The sequence below is a fragment of the Ictidomys tridecemlineatus genome, chromosome 2, assembly GCF_052094955.1.
Source record: "Ictidomys tridecemlineatus isolate mIctTri1 chromosome 2, mIctTri1.hap1, whole genome shotgun sequence".
NCBI lineage: Eukaryota > Metazoa > Chordata > Mammalia > Rodentia > Sciuridae > Ictidomys > Ictidomys tridecemlineatus.
Window position 1 is genome coordinate 59,253,051 of NC_135478.1, and position 23,941 is coordinate 59,276,991.

The following is a 23,941-nucleotide window of genomic DNA, read 5'->3' on the forward strand; positions in this document are numbered from 1 at the left end:
AACTATGAGTTAAATTTCTATCCACATACACTGTGTTTTGAGTATATTTATATGTGCTGACTCTGTTGGCAAAGTGTACATTTCATGAGTATATTTGTCTTGTGGCACCACTTTAATGAAAGGACCTTTTCAGTTTTAAGCATTATATGAACTAATTCCTGTGAGGTTTCTAGGACAATTCCTTTCACACAATGGTCTTCAATAAATGCAACTGAATAACTTCCTGACTATTATCAGGAATTTCCTGGGAGATACAGGATGGGGGTTGCATCAAGACACAAAACTGGTTGTTAAAACTGTTAAAGTCAGATGAAGAGGGAAAAAAAAAAACGGGGAAGATTTTCACAAAAATTCCATCTTTTCTGTTAAAACCTGGTTTGAAGTATTCTATGTATTCCTGAAATTACTAAGATCACCTTAAAAAACAAATTAGAGAATTCCAAACTCTGGTCAAAGACCATTTGATCACTTAAAAAAAATGGCTATGTTTAAACACCGTGTTGAACTGAAGAAATTACCATGTTCTACCATGTTCTATTTTGGGATGTATAGAAAAGTCATTTTTAGTAAGGTGATGAAATATCCTTAAATAATAGAATTTCATTAGGAATAGGTTTCACATAAATGACTTTCATTTTGCCTAATGCTCTGAACCATAAGCTAAAAATCAGGTGTTATAAACTTTAAGAAGTAAGTCATTTTTCTGTCTAAGTAGGTGTGGGAAAAATGTGTCTCCCATTTCCCAGGAGGTCAGTGGGGCTGTTGGTATAGAAGGTAGGTTTCCTTCCACTTGCTCTACCATAAAGGAACATTGCAAGGCAAGAATAGGTTGTGTATGTAACAAGGACCTTAAAACACTGCAACAGTGAACAGATTGTAGTTACCTGAATGTTTTTACTCCCAGGATTATAAAACATTTCAGTGTTATATATTTTATATGTGTATGTATATATATACATACACACACACACACACACACACACACACACATATATATATATATACACACACACACACACACACACACACATATTCTTGTAAGGCTGCATATTTATACATGCATATATGTTGTGTGTGTGCATATATACATATATGCATGCACATACAATTATTGACACATACTGGCAAACATTATATACTCACAAATGTATACACTAAATGTGATTTAAAAAGTAATTGTTGAAGATTTCACTGTGTACAAACATAGATAAAAGATAAATACTATGCTAACAATGTAAGAATTCAAACACAAATGAGGATTTGCAATTGAATGGGAGAAGCAAAGTAAGATTAGACTTTTAGAAGTACACAGCAAAAATCTTTTTAATACCATTCAAATATAAACTTTAAAACACAGACGGCAGATAACTACTCTTGTCTTTCTGCAGTATTTAGTTAAATTGAGGTAGTTTCCAATACTGTGCCATAAAATATTTCTCTCCTCCCTCAAACAATACAAATTCACATGTGATTTTTGGCATCTTAAGTATAAGTGGAACACTTGGCTTTGACCCATTTCCTTATTCAGAAGAATTACTCTCAGATTTCAGACTTGAAAAAGTGATAAAGGCTATTTTCAGAAATCAGACTCTCAGGATATAGAAAACTGCAGGTTTCTTATTACTGCACTACAAATTCATGTAGAGGTGAACACCATCACTTGAGTCATTATGAGAAATAGATACTATATATTTTAATGCTCTAAAAATAATACAACTACCTAAAAAGTATATATTTTTACGGCTAATGGGCTAGTAGACTATTTATGAATTCATTCACTTTTAAGTGTCAAGAAAATTTGTGACTAACATTTGCATTTAAAATTTTTGTTTTCCTTCATCTGTTTAATTTTATCTATACTGGAGATGACACCACTTTTCAGACCTCCATTTTGTTACATAGATAAAATCTGAAATGAAATTGCAAAGCAGAGAAGAACATTCTGTAACAACTTTTTAGTCATTTACTATTTTTTGAAATGAGCCTTTGACACTTAGTGGTCCAAATAACAAAAGGATTATACTATTCAACTAGCTCATGTTGTGAGATGTGTGTGTTTGTGTGTGTGTGTGTGTGTAGGGTCATGTTTAACCTAAGTGGATAGATTACATTATTAAATAACCAATACAGAACTGTGTGATGAAAAACACCCAACTTGAGTGCTATTTGTAGCTTAGCTGTTAATCAGTTTTGTGTATTAAGTTTCTTGGGGGGTCTCAATATTCTCTGTAGATAAATTAGTTGAACCAGATGAACTTTATCTTTGATTCCCTCTAGTGCTGAAAATGTTATAATACATATTTCCCATCTATGCTATAAAACTTATCACTTAAAATATTAGCTACATATTTAATTTTTTTGTTAGAAATAATATTCATACCATTCCATGCAAGACAGTAATTTCCACTGTGGAACAAAATGTTAAGCTCATTTATAATACTATGCATTCAAAATACTTAATACTCTCTATGACAGCTCTACCATCAAAATACCAATTTGTTAAATAAAAATATTTATGATATGCCTTCTACACTAGACTCTGAAGTAGGAACCTGGGATAAAAGTCACATTATATGGTTTGGACATTGAAAGTAACTAGTATGATGGAGAGGAATTTGGGTGAAGTTAAGATTTCTAAGTGTGTTTATCAAACCTGTCATTCTGAGAAGAGTTAAGTTTCCTCTTCTAAGACAGTTAATAGATAATGCATATTTTCAATTTACATTTTTTCATTTGATTACAGTAAAATATACATTTGGTGGCAAGGAAAACAATTATTGATAATAATTCAACTTACCACAGTGACTATTATTTTCACACACTGGAATCATATCCAAACACTGAGCTAATTACCATGGGAAGGAAATAAATGAATAAAATGGATTGTTGCTCTTGAGGAAGTCCCAGTCTAGTGAAAGTAAGAGTTAAATAATAAGAAAATATAGCACTCCAGTTGCTTAGATAACACAAATGATAGGCATTCAGCCCAACTGGGGTTTTATAGGAGGCTTCCTGTGGGAGATGATGCCTGAGCTGAGTCTTAAATGATGAGTAGGAGCAGGTGAAGAAAGATGAGCAGGTCATACCCGGGCTTCAACCAAAGTACAAAGCCAGAAAATAAGAGAGTGTGTGTGAGTGCAGGAAATGGGAGCAATCTTGTCAATAAAAGGGTGTAAATTGCAAAGAGAAGAAAGAAAGGAGAGATCAGCAGGAGCCAAATCATAAAGCATCTATAAGGTCATGCTTGTAATTCTAATATAGGCGATGAAATACTACGGAAGGATTTTAAAGAGGAGAATACCACAGGAAGATTTGCTTTTGTGATAAATGAGTCCTGTTACAGTGTGGAGAAAAAAAACATGGAGCTAGGGAGGCCAGCCAGGCTTTATTTTAATGATCTGGAACAGAGATAACTAAAGCCCCAATCATGGTAGTGAAATAAGAAAAGACAAAAAGACATATTTGAGAATTATAAAAGAGACAAAATCTACTACTTTGGGGGAAAGGTTGGATAAAGAGAAGAATGGAAAAGTAGGATTTTATAGTATTTCTCCCATGATCATGGCACAGATGGATAGACCCATTAACTGATGCCAACAAGAGAAGATGAGGAGCAGATAAGCCTCATCAGAGAAAGGAGTTCAATTTTGAACTTGTTTATTTTGAAAAGACTACCAAGTAGTATTTTAGGTACAAGTCAGCAGTTCAGTAAATTAGTTTGAAGCTCAAATGCTAGAGGCAGAAATAGGAATGTATGTGGGAGTTAAGATTAATAGAGAAAAAGTTGGCTGATGAGAGAACTCTGGATCGCAGTGAAGAACAGGTAGAAGAAGAGAACCCCAAACAGGAATATGAGATGAGCCAGGTAAGGACTGGAAGAACTAACCTCACAGAAAAGGGGGTAGAAACTTTTAAAGAGGTCTGTCAAATGGGAAGACATGGGGCTGCATTTATGATTTGAAGTAGGAGGAACTCTATGTAAGATAGAGTCTATGGTGGGAAGAGAAGACAAATTGTAGTGAATTAGGGAGACCAGATACGTGATTTTAAAAAATTAATTATTAGCTGATATTGGCTAATCAGCTCTGTCCCATTTTCAAATATGAAATGAGAATGGGATTTAAAATCAATTTCATCTTAGATGTTTTAATTACAGGAAAAATTGAGGGATTTACTCGGAAAATGGTTACCATCTACAACATATAACAGATTTTACATCTATCATTACCACACTGGAGAAATTAATTATTTTTTCCAAATGATTGGATTTAATTTATTTCTCTGTTTTTCTCCAAGTGTTTCCAAGACTCCTTGCAGAAATTGATTCACTGATCACAATGTAATATTATACCCTTAGCTTTTACAGTGGGTTGATGTAACAAATGATCTTTTGAAAAATATTCACAACGTCTGCAAAACTACTATTCATTATAGTAGTCAACATCTCAAATAATGATACACATGGTGAATTCCTCATAGAATTTAGTGACAGGAAAGATTTTCTGTAATGTTGAACTGATAAACTCCATTTTATCAGTTAATGGAAGTGCATTTCTTTTTTAACCTTGGCAGAGGAGAAATTTAAAATGAAATCTAATGCTCATGTGTGGAAACCACCTTTATAAATTTCCTAGTTTGTGCCTACCAATTATATTTTCCTTCCTTGTATGAGTTTCCTCACTCTACAGTATTTTCCTTATGGGTGTATGCTCATATGCATGTGTATTTACCAAAGTAACCATCAAATTCTATTAAGAATACGAAGTTCAATAAACAGTAGCAATAAAAAATAGTAATAAAGTATTTGATCAATATTGTATTTTATTTACCCTTCATTGCTTTTGAAGCTCTCTTTTCCCTCTCACACAAACCTAGTCATGTACTGTTTAGGGGAAAAAAAGTGATAATTTCTGTGGAATAACTTTTAAGATAATTTTTTTTTATATTTGAATTTTCTCAGCTACTATATTCTTTCTCCACACATTTAATTCTAAGGAAAGAGATGCAGTAGAATTTAATGCAGCTTGAAAAGCTTTTATAATTTATTATGTTTTTGCTAATATTTAAATATAATTCTGAGTCTAGTACTAATTAATGTATACATTGGTGATAATTTTTTAATAATACATTTAGCTGCCTTGAGGACTGCTTAAGGTTGTATCCTAATTCAGACTGATTCTATGACATTATCTTTTAATAACATGCTTTTTGTGCAAGCTGCCCTTAATGCCTCATATTCCTTAAACAAAAATTCTGAAGAGCACTGTGAAAAGTGGCAGGTGCAAATAAAGGATTACAAATTTCATCCAATGTAATGGAAAGTTTATAGTTGAGTATAGGTGTAACAATTATAGAAGTGATTTGATTTGGGGAACTAGCAAAAACTGCTTCATTTTACAGATCCTAATATATTCTTCTTAAATACACCCCTTCCCATCTTTAATGACTCATCTCAAATGTTACTTTCTCTTTGAATCCTTCCCCCTAACTCTAGGCAGTTGTGCCCCTTTATGCATTCCTAACCATCAGTCTTTAGCAATTATAATGGAATCTCAAAATATATTGCAATAGTGTTTGAAGATCAGCTTCTTTCCTCTTTTCACCAGGACAACTTGTACCTTCCTTGTCTTTTTAATGTAAGGAATAAGCATAACACTAGACATACGATAGGAATAATGGGACATCACTCTGGATTTTAGATATTTCAATTTTTAAATATTCAAGATGATTATAAAATTTGCAGTGACATTTCTAATGATGGCATGAGGTAGCAAGAAAGAGTCCTAGCAAAAATTTGAAAAGTTAGGAAATAAACCTGGTACAAACTCAACTTTAAATCAATAAACTGCTCTGGAGTAGTTATATCAAATCCCTCCAGTAGATCAAATTTATCCCAGAAGAAAATGATTTGAACTGAATCTACCCAGCTATATGAACATAGTGAACATAAATATGTGTAAATCACAAGGAGATAGTGCAGATAGTGCAGCAATGGTGGTGGCACCAAGAGAAAAGACCCAGGGCCAGCTCTTGGCAATACATAGGCCCTAGATCTCTCCTTGATTTTCGTTTCTCTAAAGGGGAGTTTGTTCCAACTCCATGAAAGAAATAGGGGAATTAGGCTTTGTGCTTTGACATGATGCTTATCAACATCTAAGGATGTTATTTATATTGTTTTGGCTCTAAGTAGTCTGCTTAAAAGTTTAGAATGTGATTGTCATGAAAATAGGCATATTATGGGTTATGTAGCATTTAACTTTTACATTGCACCTTAATAATAATAAACATTTCAATTCATTATACAATAATAATAGTTTCCAGTGCCTATGATAGACCAGGTACTCTTTCATACAGTTACCTCAATCCTCACAGTACTTTGCAAAGAAGAATGTTTCTCCCCATTTTGCCAATAAAGAAACTAAGACTAATATAAGTAATTTTATATCTTCTGATGAAGCTCATATTGCATTTCTAATCTTTCCTCTGTATTTTTACAACTTGATTGGACTTATATTGGTACAAACAGTCATGGTTTAACATGACTGTATAACATGATGTCAATATTAGAGACATATATAGGACTATGTTTATAAAAATTCAATCTCATTGTGAAACTGGGTCAAATATGCCTCCAGCACTGTCATTCTTCCAAACATATTTACTAAACTAAAATGATAGTTACTGATAAATCTCAAATGGTGAGAGAACATTTTATTCAAATGGAATAGGTGAACATATCTCCTCTTCTCAGCTCTAAAGTATTTCTGGGTAGAAACTCTAAGCTCTGCACACTTGGATTTTAATAGTCAGAAGGCCAAGAGTTGCTATTCTTCCTGCTGGACCTGTTCTTAACCCAGAGAGCTCTCATTGCTCATTGCCTTAACTCTTTTATGAATCTACACAAAGGTTGAATGAGGTTACATTCCTACTAACAACACAATTTAAAACGCTATCCCTTATTTTTTTCTTTAACTGTATTTTTCCTCATAGTCTTTTTTACTATAGGCCATATTATACATCTTATTTATGTGGGATCTGCTTTCCCTATACTTAGTCTGCTTTATTTTGTATCACCAGGCACCAATAAATATTTATCAAATGAATGAATTCATAGCATAACAGAGGTACAACTGAAAATTAATGGATCCATTTTATGGACTCTGAAACAAGTATATTTTTCTAATGTTATATAGAAAACATGCAATCTTTTTAATAAGGCCAGTTCCACATGCAGTACACACAGATATACAGATGAACAATTAAGTATTAGTATAAGTTCATTAAAAATATATTTATGAAGGATGATCCTTTTTTACCTTTATTTACAAGTGAATCATCTGGTATTGAAACAAACAAACAAAATCCAACCTTGAGATTTGTTTTCTAGATATTAGAGCAGTTGGAAAAATAGGTCTTTGCATTTAAGTATCAAGAACCTATAGGAATTCATTTTTAAAGTATTTCTTCAAAGCCTGATCTTTTCTCCAACTGGAATTATACTGACATGTTTTTGTTGTCATTGCTTTTGTTGTTTAGACAAAGTAGCACAATAGGAGACTAACTGCAAGTTATGTCACTGAGAATGAGAAAGAAACTGTGCCACAGTCATGCCTCTGAGTCATGCTAGGCAGAATGACAAATGGACGATGATGTACGTAATGACATGGGAGTCTTTGGCTTTGCACAGAGGTCCATAAATATTTTGCACATGCTTGGAATACATGGACGTCCAGTTGACAGACTCTCCAAGAAAATTCTAAAATTAGATACCAGATCTAAATTGGTATGAGGAATTTAATGAAAAGGGATGTCTTCTGAGGCTTTTAGGTCATCACACAAAGTGGTCTTCATTGTGTTTTATTTAGCAGTGACTTGCAAGCCATTTTGGAAAAATAATGTACAAAGAACAAAACATTAAGACATTGATTCACTTTCCCCCATATTGCAATCAGTTTGAATAACAGCGGATATGCGATTCATGCTAATTGTGCCAAAACAGCAGCAGCATGAATGCTAAATTATTCATCATGTTCACAAACTGTCAAATGGGGCAAATAGCCAACTATTCAAAATAATTGCAAAAAGATTGGCACAGCTGTAATGTGTTTTCAGAGTGTATTCCATATCCTCCTGAAACCAATGTTCAATGCAAAAAGGAAAGCCTCTCTTTGATAGACTCAGAGAGGGAATTTAGAATTCATTCATAAGTATTTCAAGCAAAAACTAATTAATTCATTTGTACTGTAATTTCCTCCTCTCCAATAAATTAAAAATATCAAAATATTTCCAGATTAGGAGAAATCAGTAATAAAAATGAATGCCCAAATATATGTTGATGATGCGTTGAGATGTGCTTTGCAAAGTCATTTCTAAATTGCAGTCCTGTCTATTTTTAAACTAATGAATACACTTGACCTTATATAAAACATCTTGAAACTTCTACTAGCTGAAAAAATTTCATAGAAATAACTTCAAATTAGTTCTTATCCATTTGTGCTATGCAAATAGTTTACATTACAAATACTCAATACATTTATAAAATTAGCTAAATTTTGTTATAATATGGCTTGCTAAATCTACCATGTGCTACAGTGTTTAAATGGGCTACATTTTTAAAGATGAGGGGGAGAATAGGGAGATGAAAAGAGAGAAGCACAGAAGGGAAGGAGGGAGGAAATAAAGTCAACTCAAAGTTTAAAATTTCTGTTTAAAAATATCTTTCTCTGGAACATTGCATGTATCTTTTAACCTTTTAAAGCACCCATTCTCTTTAGTAAGCACAGAACTATGAATAAATCCACACCTAGTCTTACAATTTAAAACAAAATTCTACTAGCTGCAAAAATTTCATAGAAATAACTTCAAATTAGTTCTTATCCATTTATGCTATGCAGATAGTTTACATTACAAATACTCAATACATTTATAAAATTAGCCATATAAAGATCTTTTGAAATTTTCTGAAGATTTCATAGGATAATAAAGGAATATTTAATTAATGATAACAGAAAACCAAGAAAATATAATTAATATAATTTTTATGTAGTATATTGGTAGATCACAAAAAGAAATTTAGGTTTAAAAGTTAGAAATATGCTTGGGGCTGGGGTGGGGCCTCAGCAGTAGAGCACTCGTCTTGCATGTGTGAGGCCCTGGGTTCGATCCTTAGCACCACAAAAATAAAATAAAAAGGTATTGTGTCCACCAACTACTAAGAAAATATTTTAGAAAAGGTTAAAAATATGCTAATGATGAAAATATAATAATTTTGTATAAACAGAACAAAGGGTTTGTTTAGAGGGAAATTTTGCCCTTACCCAAACTCTGAGGTTCTTAGGAGTTTTTATTGAAGGTTATGCTTCCAATCATTATTATTAAAGAATCTTATCCAATGCTATTGCAATAATTGTACATTTTCCAGTAGCAATATATCAAGTTCTATCTTTGTCTTAATATTAATAAATAAGATAAGCATAGTTCATCATTAAAATAAGTTTAGATAGTTGTATATATGTTCATAAAGTTGGGAAATAGGCAATATTTTGTCATATATCAAGTTAGAAAAACATTTTTCTGACAACATATTAATTGTCTTTTATTTCTATTTCAAAATTTACAGGTATTATTTTTATTTGTTCTAATAGTTATACATGACAGTAGAATGCATTTTGACTCATCATACATAAATGGAATATAACTTCCCATTCTTTTGGTTGTACATGTCGTATTTGACAAAAATTTTACTTGATGGTAAAAACTTCTGAAATATTGCACTTGTGTAATAGACTTTCAAGTGAAATACATATTTCATTTGTAAATTCTTTACATTTGAAATCCTTATAATTTAAAAAAGTTCTGATACGATACCTTGATCTATAAGTAATATCTTTTGTTTGTACTGAGAAGAATTTTTAATACTAAAAATGAGTAGTAAATTTAAGATGTTTATCCCAACAACTAAATTATGACTATTACTTCAGTCTAGAAAGCTATGTGAAGAGAATTAGAATTCATGTGAGATTATATAATCAAAATTCATACAGAATTGGTCATCCCATCTATACTCAGATAAGCTAAGAATTATTCTAAAGCAATTGCTAGTTTCCTTTCTCTAATACAAAATCATTTTTCAAGAGATAACATCAGGAAAATTGCTTAACATGAAAGAGAGAAATCATTTAACACTTTATAACTTTGAGACTATATAGTTTCTAGATATTTTTAGAAACATCAAAATGAATATCAAAAACTCCAATTCTGCTAGTTATTTTGTGGTCTTAGTAATGATATTCAACTTAAATATATGCTATTCAGTTGAACTCATTAAATAACAAATGAATTTTTATAGAGAAATAAGGCATTGATAATGTATATGTGGAACTCAACAGTGTGAAATAGAAATGTCACATTTAGCCGGGTCTTCCTTCCTCTGACTTATACCTCTACTTTTTCCTCAGAGGAACCAACTGTATTCTTAAGAGGCAAAGACATATTTTATATTTAACCTCCCTATCACATTACTTTGTGCCCACCTATCTTCAGTTATGTTAAGGTCATGCCTTATTCAAGATCCCCCACAAGAAATTGAACTAAATCTTGACCAAAGTAGGCTAATATAAATAGGATTTATTTACATACTCAGTATTTACAAAAATATATTGGTATGGAGGATCTACCAAGCACTCATTTTCCTTCTCAAGGAGGATGAATCTATATAATCCCTTCCCTTTTGGATTTTAGTAATGACTCCATATTACTAGCAGAAGATTAATCATCAAGTGAGAGTAATATCTGATTAAAATCATCTTCAACAAAAACATAAAGGATCTTTTCTAAAAATATTTAAATCATTATTTATCTGTAGTCTCTACATAGTTAATCATTTTATTTAGAAGTGAAGTAAGAAGGGATGGGATCAAAGAAGGGATGTCTTGGGCCTGGGGGCTGTGGCTCAGTGGTAGTGCACTTGCCTGGCATGTGTGAGGAACTGAGTTCAACTCTCAACACCATATAAAAATAAATAAATAAAATTAAGGTCCATCAACAACTAAAAAAAAAAATTAAAAAATAAAAGATGGAATGTCTTCATGGATGTCTAACACAGGTGCCCCAAACTAGTTCTCAGTATGGTATATAGAATGGATAAGGAGTTATATAGATACTCAAAAAATTCTAAGCATGATAATCATAGCACATACATAAGCCTGTGAGGAACTGACTTAAACTTCCTGAGGAACATTGCTTCAATATGTGTACCAATGCCATAAAGCTCTGCTATTATGATATAATTCTCTATAGTATTACTTACTAATGCAATCCAGTCAATGCTGTCAAAATTCACTTTTCCACCTCTGAAAAACTCTCAAGATATCAAGAATTACATGTATAAAAATGAGATTTTCATTATCATTGGTTTTGATTTTATGCCCCATGTTATTCAATGATAAAGTAATGAAACAATACTTAAAGTTTATAAATAGTGATAGTTTTTAAGTTTTATACCTGTGATACTAACTTCTAAGCTATAAATATCATATCCTATCTTCAGATTTTCTTACACCTACGGGTAAAGAAGGGCATGGACACCAACAATAAATATCTAGATGAATGTCAGGTTATCAAGATTTTTCTTTTGTATACCAAAGTAAAGGTGTGGAAAACAGAACACAGAACATATCAAAGCATGTCAATCCATTAGTATTAAGATAATGAGCAAATAAGATCAGAACTCGCAAAAATCCACAAACAACATGTATAGTCCATATTGACAGGTAAATTTGGTATAACAGGGAGAGAGATGAAACTCACAGTTTCTGACAAAGAATCTTAAGGAATTAGTTATATATTTTGTTTTAAAACTTAATATAAACTATGAATGTAGTATACATTTTCCAAAAGAATAATACATAAGTTTTATATAAGCAGTAGTGATTTTCAAGTGCATTATTTTTTTTCAGAATAAACAGATTTGTTGATCCTAAATTAAAATTGTTGCTTATTCATTTGTCCATGTCTAAGACACGCAACACCTGTAGTAGAGTAATGGTCCTCAAAATTGGTGGAGTTAGTATCACTGGGAAAGCTTGTTCAAAATACAAATATATAGAAATTACTCCATTTTTCTGATTCAGCATTCAAAGGTGTGGGGCACAATTAACATTGTTTGTGGTAAGTTCTTCAAATAATTTTTATGCCAGAGACAAATGTTTAGTCAATTAAGAATGCTTCTGAATATATCTTCTAATTATAAAAAATTATTTCTAAACATATTATAAAACAAGTTTTTATACATGAACATGTTGTGTCTGTATATATGTTAGTCAATTGCTTTCTCTTCTACTCACCCATATAACACAGGCTCTTTGAAGGCGAATACTTTATAAGTAATGTGAAAAAATAAGGCTTTAACATATGAAACCAATATGGAGCTAAAGGTAATAAAATTAACATGCCATCTAGGGAATTTCAGCTATCATGAACTTTAGGAAAGATAAGATGATATGAGAGTCTAGGAATAAAATATAAATCTTATCTTAACTGAACCCAGTTGTGATCTCACCAGCAGAAAATGGTGAGACTTGTATTATATGCTCCAGTTGAAATAAATATCTGGATATACATAAGGCTAATTACAAAGTAAATTTTTTTCAAAAGCAAGGACTAATGTATGTGTATAAAAGTTCATGATTAAAAAAGCCTTAAAAAGTGTTGGTAGAAATATATTAAAAATAAAATGAGATAGAATAATCTCCCCCAAAATATACATTGTTCAAATGTTAAGGAGAAACAAAATGGATTACCATTTTTTTTCACACAGTTCTCTCCATCTTTAACTCACTCATTCACTCAACATTTATTTTTTATTCTTCATGTTCTGTTTGACATTAATTTTAAAGAGAAAAACTTATATTAAATATATTATTGTAATTTTATAATTTAATACTTGTATTAAATTTATATTAAAATAGAGATAAGATCATTAATTTGATCTATGAATTAGGTCCCTAAATCAGATATTTCTTTTTTTCTTCAAATTCTGATGGCTTAACTAAAAAATCATGAATTCTATGTATAATTAATTTACAGAAGTAACTTAAATATTGCAGTACTAATCTTGTCCTATGACAGAAAAAATTTTTAGGTAATTTTCACAACTCCTAAAATACTCTGGATTTAGGGATTTGTAAGAAATTATCTGGTAAATATACAAAAGGGTAAGAGATCAGTTAATCTTTGCTCTATTTAGGTTTAAAAAATAAACAACACCATGATGAATAAGCATTGACACAGAGCTAAAACATTCCCATGAAAATATACATTATGAAAGTATACATATGCACAGTCCCTTAAAAAAGACCAAGTCCATTCTCCCTAACCCCTTCTACGATGGTATAGTAAGAGACAGATATTCAGGGCACCTTGAACACACTTTCAAATATCACTAATGAAATAATAGTATTGTCACCTCACCCACTGGGAGGTGGGTGTAACTTTAGGCATCTTCATTTGTCACTCTCCAATTGAATAATGCTCCTTTAGTACACAGACCATTCCCCCACAGCTGGTAGCTAGGCTCCTGGAAGTTAATTGAGACATTGGTTTCCCCTTGAACCTATGAGTGTTTGGGATTGTGAGCCATCAACACTGCATGTACTAAGGGGACAGTCCAAATCCATTATGAAAATAAGTTTAACCTGTTTCCTAGTCTACTTACCCATTTGTAATGGAACGTTAATTCTTTAAAAGGAACAATGTTGAGGGAAGAAATAAATCACATTGTATAGAATGAGAATAAGTTTCTTATAGGCCTAATAGGAAATACTTTAAAACAGTGCACATTGTGCTTCAAAGAGAAGTTTGAATTAATTTTTTTTTTATTAATAATCACTGATTTACAGTCAGGGACTTCTAACTATATCTTGTGAATTCTCAGTTTCAGATTTAATACAGTTCTAGAAACTCTTTGTACACATTTTGAAGAGAAATTGACGATGATCAAGAGATCTGAGTTTAGGGTCACAGTTCTGCACAGTAGAAACGGCATGTGATTAAGTGATTGAATATTTTACCACGTTTCATCCTGGGATGCCCCAGGTTTTTCTCAGAATAATGCATTCAGAGTTGTGGAGAGAAACTAAACATCCCCAAACAACCTGTATCTATTTGGAGAGAGCAAGGTTAGTTATTCCTTCTGAGTAGCCTATAAGAAAGTAAGGAAGAAGGTTTTGAAGGTTTGTTGTTCTATGATTGGTAAATTATTCCCTTCACAATTGAAAAGAATGAAGGCCAAAGAGACACAGGGGCTTCCACAAAAAGTCATGTGGTTCTGTTATCAATAAAGAGGTCGTTTTTAATGTTCTAGAGTTCGTGCATTGTATCCAGTGTGCTTAATGCTCCAAACACACACCTTAGCATCTAAACAGAACCCTGAGTGCCAGGGTAAACATCCTAGATGCACAGTGACATTTGAGCAGTGAGTAGGCTCCACTGTGTGAAGAGCTTCAGATACTTCCTGTAGGACACAGACATAATAGTGTAGACAACTTTAAAGCAGCTGGAGTGGGATAATCGAAGAAAGTGGGAAAAGTAAGATAACCTGCTGTCTACTTTACAAGCAGTTGCATGAAGATTAATGGGCTAATTTCTGAGAAGCACTTAAACAGTCATGGATGCCAAGTTTAAACATTATTATTTATTAGTTGGCTATGTGGTAAATTTCCCCTGAGAGCATGACTGAAAGCCATGTAAAAATGTATCTTCTTATTCAATTTCAATATGCATATTATCCATAAGGTAGGTTTTAATTGTGTGAGATCATTTAGAGAGCTAGTAAATCATCTTGAAGTTAGCCTAACGGAAAAAATATGTATCTCCAAATACTGAAGAGTGTTCAGCATTCAAAAGATGAAGAATCAGAAATTAACCAATAAATGAGACATTCTGACAGAGTTGTCTCTGTCCCTAGAGAACAAGATTCAGGAGAGGGAACATAAATTCAGAATGGTGCTGTTGGGAACAGAAAAGGTGTCAGAAATCACACATTTTTCCATGGACTCCCCTATAAGAAAGTCTTTAAAGAAAATGTCTTTAAATGTACGAGCAGAGACCATAAAGTTTTACAAAAAACAGAAGTTGGGAGAACCCAGACTTGCAAACTTACACAGAAATTTTGAAGCACTTTAAAAATTTGTCTACAATAAAGTTACAAGGCATAGTACATGCAGATATGTGTTTTTATAGTAAAAATTACATCTATAACTTTTTTCAGTGTAGCCTGTTACCCACTAAAAGCCAAGATTTTTCAATATTTTTGTTATTTAAAATAAATGCAACTTTTTAAATGTCACACAGTAGTTGGACAAAGATTTATAGCCAACACTGTGGTGGTTAAAATATGTTAAAAAAAATCAAAGAGCCAAACATTTATTAAAATCAATGTAAAAAACATCAAAGAGCCAAACATTTAAAATCATTCTGCATAGTGTATACATAGGTATATTCTATGATGAATATCTGATACCTGCTCTTTAATAACCAATATTTGAAGCTAAAAGAAAGCAAGATAATATTGACATAAGGTTTTTTAAAAACATCCACTACAAATTATTTATCATTCTATTCCTAATGGCTGTGACATTTAGGAAATGAAGATTTATAGTCAGTTACCATTGTCTATAATTGTAGAGATGCCATTAAAATCCCTCTTTGCATTAAGTATGCCTCACCGATTCAACCCTCATTATTTGTTTAATGCTTGAGGTTTATTCTTTGTCAGATAGAGGGACAATGGAAATGAGAGCAGCTATCCTGTACAAGGTTAATTTGTGAATGATAAATGAGTGCTTTAGAATGAACTGCACAGGCTACAATTTAAACAAGTTTTGGCTGAAGACCAGTTTTCTCTGTCAGTTGAGATTTTATATTAAAAAAAAGAAAGGAGAAAACGTAACAGCACAGAAGAAAATACCAGTGATTACAAAGTCTTTTTCCAAGAACCTGCAGAGTTCTTTGGGATTATTTTTGGTTGCAGAGCACTCAGGATTTGTGATACTAACTTGGACCCAACGAGCATTTATTTGCTCCCTCATTTCTTGAAACAACAGCATAACCCAAAATACACTCTTTGCTTTAAGTATGTCTTATATAATGGTTGAAAAAATGAAATGCACTTCAGTTAAAGAGGTGCCTGGAAAAGTCATTCAGTCATCGTCTCAATTTATCCCACTGAAATCAAGGCTACTTTACCATTAATTTATTTTTACCCTTAAAAGTAGGACTTCTAAAGTCATGATTGTTTTTCCAATAACTCTAAGAAAACATCATAACATGCATTCTATTTAAAGGCATTAGTTCTGATACTTGGAGGATGGTGGTGAGTTACTTTTTTACTGCATAGGACCACCTGTGTGATGTGATTTGAATGGAATCCAAAGACCCCGCTTATGCAAATAATTCTACCACAGACTGCCATAGAAAACTTGCCTTCTTTTTCAGTTTGAAGTTCTCCTCACAAAGCAATTTTTCTCTTTCTGTTGTGCACACTGGTATGTGTGTTTGAGAAGGGTTCTCCTTCTATAAGAGGGGTAGTTGAAAGCTTCAACTGGATTGGTTTAAAAAAAGGTGGGGAGAATAGATATTGAGAGGTAAGAAAACCTCAGTTAAAATGTAAAAATTGCCTTTAGTGCTTCAATAAGGTCTTTTACTCTACCTGTATGGAAGGCAAGATATGGCTGGTATGTCTGGATGCAGATATGCCACAGGTGTGTGCTCTGAAATGAGTCAGTGAAGAAACCAGAGAACAGTGGTCTACCATGAGCTCACTGAATCTGGAATAAATGGAAGTCCAAATTATGGGCAGATTGGAAAATGTAGACTACAGTGAACATCTCACTAATGAGAAAATGGAAATAATTCTAACCATCCTTGGACCAAGATTTGGAGATCTTAAGGAGGCTCAAATACCATATACCATTAAACTTATATTGCTTATTATTGATTGATTGTGTCTACTAAGAAACTGAATTCATTTTCAGAAAATGCTATCATTGTTTATTTTAAAATGAACTATATATATGCTGGAGATTTTCTATTTGCTCCTCCAAATATCCTCTTCTTCTTGTCTACTCTTCTTTGTTTCCATATCCAGACTCTAGTGTCCTCTAGCTTCTATTTGGGATGTGTTAATGGGGATTAACAGCAGGAAATCAGAGCAGGTGAAAAAAGGATTTAATGGGCTGATGGCATTCTTCTGTCTCTTTTTCTAAGTTCTGTAAACAATTCCTCTCCTTCACTCACTTAAGTCCCATGGTTGGAAATGGTATCTTTTACTGGAGACCTAAAATTCAGCACTGTCTCTTGTAGTTTTCCTGCTGCCTGTGTCAGTTTCCTAGAGTCCTTTTTAGTGAAACTTCCTTAAGGTACCCATTGTAAATGTGCCAGCTGCCTCTAGGACCTTCACTCTTAGGATATAGTTCATGTGCTGTTGATAGCTTACTTTTGTACTCACTGGATATATTCTCTTTCATATCAATTTTTAAAATCTTATTTTTAACTAGCAGCATAGGCACTCATGCTAAGTGGTGGATAAAATATGAATTTAGTTACAAAAGTTGCTTTAAGATTCCGGATTAAATTTAGCTAAAACAAAACAAAACGAAAAATGAAAAGGTCTTAATATTTGTCTCAAGTTTCCTTTTGAGCAGTCTTATTTTCACTAGATAGTAAAAGCAATAAATAAATAAATAATAAGCTATATATTAGTCATGGACAATTGTAAATCATTTTTTTAAAGGAAGAAATTCACACAAAGGATTTCCTCTTGGTAATTTTTTTTAATAAAAAATAAAATATCATATAGCAGAATTTAATTTCTCAAATGGACTCTCCTAAAAATATTTTACTTTCTGGTGACTACCACAATGGAATCTTGTGTCTTTAATACATTTTCAGTGTCTTCTAGTCTTATATTTCTATGTTAATGTTAGTTCTTAGAGGAAGGTTTCCTGTGGAATAGAAATCATTATAAAAATTTCCCTGAGTTTTATAATATAAACTATCAGTTCCTGGCTCCTATAATGTACCTATGTAGACATTTTTAAATTTAAATTTTTTTCTTTATATTAATTTCTGGTATACCTCTTGATTCTTTTCTTTTGAGTCAAAAACCTGTCCAATGTCCTGATCTAAAGGAAAGATAAAAAAAGACAAACTCAGTGAAAAGCATTTTCCTTGCCCTCATGAATCCCCAGTTTTTTATGAAATAATTTCTGTTTCTCTTAAAGAAGGAATTCACTGGGACTCTCTCCAATCTTATCCTAACTTACTGCTTAACCCAGTTCCAGGCAATCAAGAGAATGATCGAATTAGGTCATTAAGGTCTCCTCATTTTTTTCATTTGTCATCTTATTCAAATCTCTGGCATTTGAAATTTGGCCAATTGAAATTTCTACTTGAAGCTTCCCCTCTGTTATGGCATGCAGCTGCAACCAAACTCTTCATTTCCCAGATGGATACCTTACCATCAGCTTGGTTAACAGTCACTTTCTCTTAAATTGTCTTTCTTTATCAAGGGTTTATCCCTTTATCTTTTCTCTTTACAGCCTACCATTAAAAAAAACCAAAATCACTCCATTTTCATGGCTTCAATTATTAAATATATTTTGATATTTTTCATATCTATATTTCTAGCCTATAATTCTCCTTCAACCTCCTATCTTTTTTGCAGTCATATCTTTGTAAACACTCTGTGGAACTAAAATCTAATAAGGGCAAAGTTAGTTATTATTATCCCAAATAAACCATCCCTCCTTCATTTGTACTTTTCAATAATGAACATAATAGTCTTGAAATCTCAAAGTCAATCATTTCCTTTCATTTATCTTCCCTCATACATCTCCTAGCTTTATATGCTTATTTGTTGTTTTGTTATCTAATCAATTACCCTATTTTTCTGATTCATGCATCTCCTAGTTTTATTTGTTTATGTTTTTTTTCTTAATCAAATAAATTACCATATTTTTCTTTTTCCACTGTCTACACATGAATTGTCTAGTCCTATTTTTGTTCCTACTGCCATTTGCTTGCCTTGCTGTCTTTGTTTCTCTTGATTACAGTTTTGCAATAACCTCTCAAAACTTATAACCTTGAGTACACAGTGACCTAGTTAAAATGAAAATCACTCAGGTCATTCACTTACTCAGTCTTTTGATATCTTTCTTGACAATGTAGAAAGGCTTTCAATAATACAGTTCCTGTGTTTTTAAATTTATCACTTAACACCTCCCAGTTAGCAGTATATCTGGTATTCTAACATTTACAATTTGTTCAATATCTTACAACATATATATATGCACACTCAAATCATTTTAGCTGGAGTACTATACCATTCTATTTCTGAGGAAGCTCTAATTATCATAGGTCAAAATTCTCTTCAGTTGATCCTGCTTCCTTGAACCCATCCCTGAGTCTCACAAACATAGTAAATAATGGCAACTTTAGTGTACTCACATACACTTTTTTCCAAATATCTCATTATAGTAAAATGGTTCATTTGCACATCTGTGTTTTAAATTATCCTATGACCTTCTTAACCACTGGGAATGTGCTTTAGTTGCCTTAATTTCTCAGTTCCTAGCATAGTGTCTGAATCATACAGAGTGGTCAATAAATATGTGTCCACCCACAAGGAATGAGTCTTGGAAAGAGAAAGACCTAGATGACAGTCTCATAATAGCACACCATGTAGGCCAGGAATAAGAATCCACGAGGCTAAACAGACAGAGACTGAGTCACCACTGAAAGGGAAAAAAAGATCAGAAGGGAGAGAAGAAGCTCTTTGAAGATAAATATTCTAAAAGTAGAAGCTATAAACAAGGTGTTAACCATATCTTGAAACTCCAAAGTAAGGTGAGATTACACTTTCCTATTTATTTTATTTTTTTTTAGAGAGAGACAGAGAGAGAATTTTTTAATATTTATTTTTCAGTTTTCGGTGGACACAATATCTTTGTTTTATTTTTATGTGGTGCTGAGGATAGAACCCAGTGCTCTGCACATGCCAGGCAAGCACGTTACCTCTTGTACCACATCCCCAGCCCTTTCTTTCCTATTTAATTTTTAAGAAGAGACCTAGCACACTATTAAAGAGATAATTCACTTGGAGCACCAGCCATTCTGGAGAAGGCTCTGAGGTGGAACAGCTATAGGTTTTTCTGTCTTGGGAAGTACAAACAAATGACTGATAAAATAATGATTCAAAGAAAGCTCACAGAGCTTTATGACAAAATCGTCTTTAAGTTAAAAGGTACTGCTTAAGAGGCTCATCAAATATGACAAAATATTTAATTCAATAGACATAATATTTTAAAACTTGTCTGTAACTACAAATATCTTATGAATTTGAAGAGAAATATGCACAGTTTTCCAAACATAAATTGAAAATACTATGGCCAAAATAACAGATTTTAAAGCATTTCTGGATGATAGATTATTCAATCACTCTCACACACACACATATACACAAACACATTCACACACCAATGAAAATGTAGACTATTTGATCAACAAAAGTAACAAGCTAGTACTCAACAACCAAAGAACGCAACTATCCTTTTGTAAATAAAAGCAATGCTATCCTTTGGTTCTTAATTGTATTTCTTTTGATATAATCTTCTCTTCATTCTAAACCCAGCACCTAAATAAACACTGTATTCAACCTCAAAGAACTTTGACTTGTTTCTACTAATTTTCTTACAAAACTAACTTGGCATGTCTATTTTCATCAATTTCTTTGAAATGCCTCCAAGTTCTCTCTAAATGAAAAAGAATGCTTTACACAAACAGATTCTTATTTCACTGATATTCAGAAATCTTCACTCTTCTAGGTACTTTCCCTTTAGCACATTTTAGTCAGATTTTTCATTGCTGCAACCAAAAGACTCAACAAGAACAAGTTAGGAAGAAGTTTATTTGGGGGCTCATGGTTTCAAAGGTCTCAGTCCATATACAGTGGATTCCATTCCTCAAGGCCTGAGATGAGGTAGGACATCAGAAAGAAAGTGGCTCAGAAACCCCAAAGTCACACCCCCAATGACTTACCTCCTGTAGCTATAACCTACCTGCCTACAGTTACCACTCAATTAATCCCAATCAAAGGATTAATGCACTGATTGGGTTAAGCCTCTCATAACCCAATAATTTCACCTCCAAACTCTCTCACATTGCCTCACTCATGAGCTTTTGGGGAACACCTAATATCTAAACCATAAAAGAGCACCACCTCTCAGATTCTTTCTACCAGTCCAGCTAAGTGTCAGTTTTCTTAGTAGACAGACTATGTGGCATTTGGTATAATCAAGGCCCTTCTTTATGGGTACTGAGAAACAAATGATTGATTTAATAAAGAATATCATCTTAGCCCTGGGAAAATGACAAGTAGGTAAAATGGAATTGGTCTTTGGAGCTACTCTATTCCTTTTTTCAGTTATTTCAGTAACTTTGTAGGTTTTCCATATCCCATTGCTAACCAAGAGAAGTATTATGACCAAAGATAATAATCAATGTGACTTGGAATTTCTCAATCATGCCAAAGTACTTTCTATTGTTGTTTTTTTTCCTGGCATGCTAATACATTCATTGGCCAAAACCAAATACCTTCTTGAATATTTTATTATCTTGAGTAAAACTTACGTTTTGATAAATATTCTTGCAAGAAGAAACACTCAACTCCATGTCCACAATCTACTTGTGATTTGACTAATTTTAACCTCTCTCTTCTTTATTTTTTCATCTCCTAAATGAACAAAGACCAAACCAAATGAAGAAAATGGTAGTGTATTCAATGGAATATTACTCAGCTTAAAAGAAGAATTAAATTACGGCATTTGCGGTAAATGGATGGAGTTGGAGAATATCATGATACGTGAAATAAGCTAATCCCCCCAAAACCAAAGGCTAAATGTTTTCGCTAATATGCAGATGCTAACTCACAATGGGGGAGCACTAGATTAGATGGAGGGAAGTGAAAAAAGGAGAGAGGAAGAGTTATGGTAAGTGTGACAGAAGCAGCAAGGGAAGTTCTGAAATGCTGCATCTTAGCAAGCTGTCAGAGAGCAAAGACAGGATTCTCCAGAAGATTAGGTGGAGGGAAGTGAAGAAAGGGAGATGATATGAGAATAGAAAGGATAGTAGAATGAAACAGACATTATTGCTTTATGTATATATGTGACTGCATGACCAATGTGATTCTACAACATGTATACTCAGAAAAAAGAGAAATTATATCCCATCTATGTATGATTTATCAAAGTGCATAAATGCTGTCTACTGTCATGTATAACTAATTAAAACAAAATTTATAAAAGAAAGAAAATAGTATTTACTTCATAGAGTTATTGTGCAGATTAAATGCATGTAGAATAGCTACCAAAAAATATTCTGTGTGGTAAATTTCATGACAAATTCACAAGTGTGTAGTTTTTGCACATAAAGAGAAATAAAAACTATTTTTAATCAATGAATATAAATTAATAAGAACTTTTTCATTTCAAAGTTATACAAAAGTAAATCATAGATATCTTTAAAAAGTCTTGAGAAGGATTTCAATACTAGAACAATATATTTAATAATACATTATACTGTCTCATTCCCTGAACACTAAAACTGAGTATTTTTCTTATATTTCTCTGAAATTCATTTATATTACAATAAATCAAATGACAGAATACTTTAAAAATAATACCTTTTGCTGTATTTATTATGTGTCCAGACAGTATGTCTGCCAAATTCTGCCAATACAAAGATGACTATACATTTAGTGAAGCCCAGGTCCCTGGTAGGAACTAAACATTAAGTGGTTATTCATATACATGAGATATATTTAATTAATCATAAATTTTAAAATATTGTGACTATCTATTATGGTTTAGATGAGGTGTCCCCAAAAAGCTCATATGTGAGACAATACAAGAAAATTCAGATGTGAAATGATTGGGTTAAGACAGCCTTAACCTAATCAGTGCATTAATCCACTTTAAAATGTGTATCCTTTGAAACATGAATCATATTATTAGCAATTTATTCAAAGATAATTAGTATACCAGTATGTATATTTTTAATTGTAAATAATGAATTTGTTATACAAATTACATAAGAATAGTGAACTAGAAATGCAGGCACTAATTTTATATTTATATTGATTAATATCATAAAACTATATTACTGGGTGAAATGGAAGATAATAAATTGTTGTATTACATTCAATTATAAAAATGCAAGTATATATCTAATATTATGTGCATGATTTATATGTGTTCTATGTTGTAGGTAAAAAACTGCATATATTTTGTAGCCTGGAAAATGTTCACTAAATTATTATTATTTAATGATTTCTGATATTACATTTTTGAATAATTTAAAAAAATTTTCCTACAACATTTTTAGTTTTTATGTTTTTATTAGTGCTTATAGTTATATATATATATATATATATATATAATAGTGGGGTTACATATATAATAGTGGGGTTCTTGTTAATATATTTATACATGCATAGAATATATTTACTTCATTCAATTCCTAGTATTTCCCCTTTCCCTTTCACCTCCCCTAATCCCCTTCCTCTACTCTACTGATATTTCTTCTATTAATGTATTGTTCTTTTTAAAATTGGTACATTACAGGTATACATAAAAGTGGAGTTCATTGTGTTAGTATACATACATAGCATAGTTTGATACACTTTGTTCTGCAGTCCCTTCCTCTACTGTCCTGTTCTCCTTTGTATTTACATGAAATTCATCTTTTAAAAAAAATCCTCATTTCTCTCTAACTTCCATGTATGAGAGTAAATTTTCAACCTTTGATTTTCTGAGTGGCTTATTTTGCTTAGCATGATGTCTTCAGTTCCACCCATTTAGCAGCAAATTACTTAATTTTGTTGTTC

General features: G+C 32.2%; 1 long non-coding RNA gene across 1 annotated transcript in view; it reads left to right on the forward strand.

The window, feature by feature from the left end:
* Window positions 1-3,730: 3,730 nt before the first annotated feature.
* LOC144375093 (uncharacterized) overlaps window positions 3,731-23,941 on the forward strand; it is a 38,212-nt gene continuing 18,001 nt past the window's right edge. Inside the window, exon 1 of the long non-coding RNA XR_013434533.1 lies at window positions 3,731-3,865. This is a non-coding gene — a long non-coding RNA (uncharacterized LOC144375093). The remainder of the gene's footprint in view (window positions 3,866-23,941) is intronic.